This window comes from Andrena cerasifolii, unplaced genomic scaffold (genome assembly GCF_050908995.1).
Source record: "Andrena cerasifolii isolate SP2316 unplaced genomic scaffold, iyAndCera1_principal scaffold0196, whole genome shotgun sequence".
Classification (NCBI taxonomy): domain Eukaryota; kingdom Metazoa; phylum Arthropoda; class Insecta; order Hymenoptera; family Andrenidae; genus Andrena; species Andrena cerasifolii.
The window spans coordinates 27,107-32,443 of NW_027485089.1; the positions used below are offsets into that span (position 1 = coordinate 27,107).

General features: G+C 36.2%; 1 long non-coding RNA gene across 1 annotated transcript; it reads right to left on the reverse strand.

Annotated features, from left to right (window-relative positions):
- Positions 1-2,526: 2,526 nt before the first annotated feature.
- Positions 2,527-3,126, reverse strand: LOC143378092 (uncharacterized). Its single transcript, XR_013087496.1, has 2 exons — positions 2,863-3,126; positions 2,527-2,807 (listed from the first exon to the last, which is right to left on the reverse strand). It is a non-coding gene; the product is annotated as an uncharacterized LOC143378092 (long non-coding RNA).
- Positions 3,127-5,337: the final 2,211 nt, after the last annotated feature.

A 5,337-nucleotide genomic window follows, 5' to 3' on the forward strand; every position in this document is an offset into this window, starting at 1 on the left:
GGATGCAGCCTCACCGGAAGGTACGAAAAGGTCCAACATCTGCAGTAGAATCCACAAAAGAAAATTTATCAGAACCAATGAGTAACGTCGAAGAAGAGAATCAGGAAAATGAAGGGGAACAAATAACCACCCCTTACGAACATATTTCGCCTCCGCAGTCCCCAGTTCCCCAGATACAATCGGATCCCGATTCCGAAGTGGAATCAAACGTATCAGACGAGTCAACATCCGACTCGGATTTATCAATAATTGAGCAAGACGATTCCCATGATGCAGAATACGAAGCTGACCCAGACCGAGAAATCAGAATAGTACCGTCCATCAGTCGCGACCCATTGTCCCTACGTAAAGAAACCCTCGTCTTCCTTTTGAGTGCCGATGGGAAACCTTGCGACGAAGGAGCTAAACAGTTACAAGAAGCAGGAGAACTGACAATAGCAAACGAACTCACTCTGGGCAGGGCTCATGTGTCATATAAAAAGGGACAAATTCTCGTAGGGTTAGTTATCAAGGAAACACAAAATATTCCCCTAACCACGACAAATTGGAGAACAGCCCTTTCTTCTCTTAGGGATGTAGTAGGTGAGTTAACTATATATTCATTCAGTATTGCCAAAACGACAAACATTGATCAGCTAAGTTGGCAAGATATTATTATGGACATTCTCGAAACCGTCGACGAGGAAGACATCGAGGTCACAATATGCCTTCAAATAGTTCAGATCCCCGAAGAATCAAAGAGACAAAGCATTATTACGGAAAATCACGCGTCTGCATTAGCTGGACATAAAGGAGTAACAAAAACCTATAACCGAATTAGACACCACTATTTCTGGAAAGGAATGAAGAAAGCCGTTGAAGATTATATTCGAAAATGCGAAGACTGTATGCGGAAGAAACTCGTTCGTGTTAAAACCAGGCAACCAATGATCCTTACAGACACGCCTGGACGCGCCTTTGATAAAATAGCCTTAGATATAGTAGGACCGTTACCCACCACGAGAGAAGGAAATACCTACATATTAACCATGCAAGATTTATTAACTAAATATTTCGTGTGTGAACCACTCAAACAATCGACGTCGGAAAAAATTGCAGATGCATTTATAAGAAAGTTTATCTGTCAATTCGGAGCTCCCAGAGCCATCCTCACTGACCAAGGAGCTAATTTTACTGGTAAACTCATGAAAACTATCGCGCAAAAATTTAAAATTGAACAATTTCGAACCACAGCTTTTCACCCACAGACTAACGGCTCTCTAGAGCGATCGCACCTTGTCCTAACAGAATATTTGAAAATGTTTATCGGTAGATACAGTGACTGGGACGAATGGACCGACATGGCCGCGTTCTCTTATAATACCAGCGTCCACGAGGGCACTGGATACACTCCACATGAATTAGTGTTCGGTAAAATAGCCCGGGTACCCAGTCGGAAAAGAATGCCCGAAGACTTTGAAAATGAAACTTATAGTCAATACCTCTCGAAATTAAACATAAGGATGCAAGAACTGCAAACCGCTGCAGCAGAAAAGTTAAATCAATCAAAACTCCGTTATAAAAAGTACTACGATAGACACATAAGCGAGAAGACCTTTAAACCGGGCGACTCGATTTTCGTATTAATAGAACCCCGAAAGGGAAAATTCGGAGATCAATACTCTGGCCCTCACACGATATTAGAGGTAATCCCCTCTCAGAATTTAAAAATATCATGGAAAGGGAAAACAAAAATTATACACGCGAATAAGGCGCGTCTTGGTCAAATACGCGAAAACCCCGGTTGACCCTAATCATAAATTATAGAGAAAAGAACATTAAATCACCTCGTTTCTTAGATCGCACCATGCCTCATAAAAGGGCCCATAAACCCAGTGGGCCTAGGACCCATGGGGGAGGCCTCAAGAGAAAGCTCTCCCATATACAGTGGCTGCGCCAGAGGGCCATGAAGGAGGAAGGGAGCGCCTCACATCTTCTCCCGAAGGTGACATCGAACATCGTCATCAGGGAGGCAGCGTCCACAACAGAGACAATTACAATAGACGACTCCCCCCCTCCCGTTCAATTCCAACCCTCTCCTCAACCTTCCACCTCCCAAGTTCCCTCCGTCATCCCTCCACCCCCAGGTGTCGTGGAGATTTTGAATACGAGGTCAGCGACTAAGGTCCCAGACCACACAGAGCTGACGCCCGAATTTTTAAAATGGTTCGATGACCTCTATCAGAGTGGTTACGACCTCACGTTCATCCTGGACGACCCCTCATACTCAACCCTCGAATATTCCTTTCCTCCATACTAATCCTTCCAAAATTCCTTTCCTTAATCCTATCCTTCCTTGTACATCCTTCCTTGTAAATATTCCTTATTTTCTATTTCTTTTATATACATATATATATATATATACATATTATTTTTAAGTATAAGTAAATGTTTTTTTTTCCTAATACAATCAATTCATTTATATTTTCTATTATTATTATTCTCATCTTTTATTTTACTTTTCTTTTACGCCAAATAGGCTATATATTTTATTTTATTTTATTATTTCCAAATCATTTTATTTTTATTTTTTCCAAAACGGTACATTTTATTTTATTTTTCTTTTCCTCCGCATTTCAAGACACCCGTACCCTGTGTTAAGAAATGTAATCATTTCTTCATATAAGGGGGGAGGTGTAACGTCCCACGATTTTTCGCGCGTTTCCTATTCCCAATTCCACTAGTAAACCTCAAAATCACTCCACTAAAGTCTATCAAACTCAACTCCTACCCCATCTCCTCAATCACCGATCACCTTGATGTTGCACCTTAGCGGTCAACAACACAGGATGATCAATACAAACCTCCACCTCGCTGATGTACCTTAGCGGTCCCCATCACGAGATGATCGTTTCAAAACCCTCTTCGCCTATTCGTCTTACAAGGCACGAATCATTCCCTCCAAAAACAAATTCAAACAAGTCCCTCATTACAAATCCCTCTTAAATCGAGACCAAGTCTCAACCCCCTCTTTACGACTCATGAAGTCCAAGCCACTCTAATAACCCCTTTCCCGTAAAACACCCGAAATCCATTCGATGAGTTGAGTATCTCTTTTCGCAGTCATAAAAACCCCAGAAACCTAATTGCGACGTATATTTGGCGTACGTGACATAAATACGTCTATTAATAGACGTACCGTTTGTAAAAACCCCGGAAGTCCTACTGCGTCTTAAACCGAAATGTGTCAAGGTCTTTACCGCGCGTACCCCACAATACTCCTGTGAAAGTACATAAATATGAGGTCCTGACAGGCCGAGTCCTCTCTCTTTCTTCGACAGAAACCTCTTCGGTAGAAGGCTTTCTTGAAAAGTATATCTTAAATGTGTTAATATTAAACTCAGTGTTCGACGATCACCGTAAGCCATTTATATTACTTAATATTATTGTGAATATCACCACCATACCATACTATTCTATTATTTTGTTTATAACTGCTTATCGCAATCTTACTATTCAATTATTTCGTTTATAACTGCTTATCGCAATCTTACTATTCTATTATTTTGTTTATAACTGCTTATCGCAATCTTACTATTCTATTATAACTGCTTATCGCAATCTTATCATATTATTATTATTAACGATCATTATTAAACGACTTATATTGTATCTCATGTCCATATATATATATTAAATGTTATAACCATATTACAAATATTGTGCCAATGCTAAAAGCCCCCTCGCACGATTATAATAACCGATTAACGAAGTTAATAAATCGCTTTGTTTAAAATCTTGCTTCAAGTTATTTGTGTTCAACCATTAGTTACGAACGTACTAAGATACAAACCAACGAGTCGGCGAAACAGCTGATCGCGGATCGCGAACTAGAGAACAGTGACAGTGTTTACTAACATTCCCTTGCATAGCTGCACGTATAGACGAATTTCTCAAGAAATATTACGAGGAAACTTTTTGTGCCTATGCAACGGTAAATCTGATATTACGTAAACCAAAACAAAGTGCTAACGGGTGTTCCCCAAATACGCTCTAGCCTTTAAACTTCCCTGGTCGACTAGTGTGCTGGATTATAGATTCGCGCCTGGCGTTCCTCCCTGTAAAACGATTAGTGTGCTGGATTATAGATTCGCGCCTGAATTCCTTCAAAATCCTCAGTGTGCTGGATTCAAGATTCGCGCCTGACGTTCCTCTCCTTCAAAATCCTCAGTGTGCTGGATTCAAGATTCGCGCCTGACGTTCCTCTCCTTCAAAACCCTCAGTGTGCTGGATTCAAGATTCGCGCCTGACGTTCCTCTCCTTCCAAACCCTCAGTGTGCTGGATTATAGATTCGCGCCTGAATTCCTTTCAAACCCTCAGTGTGCTGGATTCAAGATTCGCGCCTGACGTTCCTCTCCATCCAAACCCTCAGTGTGCTGGATTCAAAAATTCGCGCCTAAGTTCCTTCCAAACCCTCAGTGTGACGGATTTAATATTCGCGCCTGGTCTTCCCCCAAAAATCTCAGAGTGCTGGATTTTAGATTCGCGCCTGTCTTTCTCCTTTCCTAATGTCATCGTTCCCAAAAGACCTCACCCGGGACGTGATATTCAAATTTTTTTTTATTTATTTTTGTTTTAAATTTTTTTTTTTTTTAATTTTTTAAAAAAAATTTAATTTTTGTTTAAATTTTTTTTTAATTTTTTAGATATTTTTTAAAAAATTTTTACCAAATTATTTTATAATTTTTTTTATTTTTAATTTTTTTTAAAATATTTTTTTTAAAATTTTCTTATAATTTTTTTTATTTTTTTAAATTTTTTTGTAATTTTTTTAAATTTTTTAAAATTTTTCTTTGCTTTCTTTTTTTTTAATTTTTATTTATTTTTTTTATTTTTTTTTAAATTATTTATATTTTTTATTTTTTGAAATTTTAAAATTTTTTTAATTTTTTAAATGTTTTAAATTTTTTTTGTAATTTTCTTATAATTTTTTTTATTTTTTAAAATTTTTTTGAAATTTTTCTAAATTTTTAAAAAAAAATTTTAAAAGTATTATTCTTTTATTTAAAAAATGTTTTTAATTTTTTTAAAAATTTTTAAAAATTTTTTTAAAATTTTTTTAAATATTAAATTTTTTTAATTTTCATGTAATTTTTGTATTTTTCTTAAATTTGAAATTTGTTTTTTAAAAATTGGTTTTAATTTTTAAACAAAATTTTTTCAAAATTGTTTTATTTATTTTTAATTTTATTTTCTATATTTTTTAATTTTTTAAAATTTTAAAAATTTTTAAAATTTTTTTACATTTTTTTTAAATTTTCTTATAATTTTTTTTATTTTTTAATTTTTTTTAAATT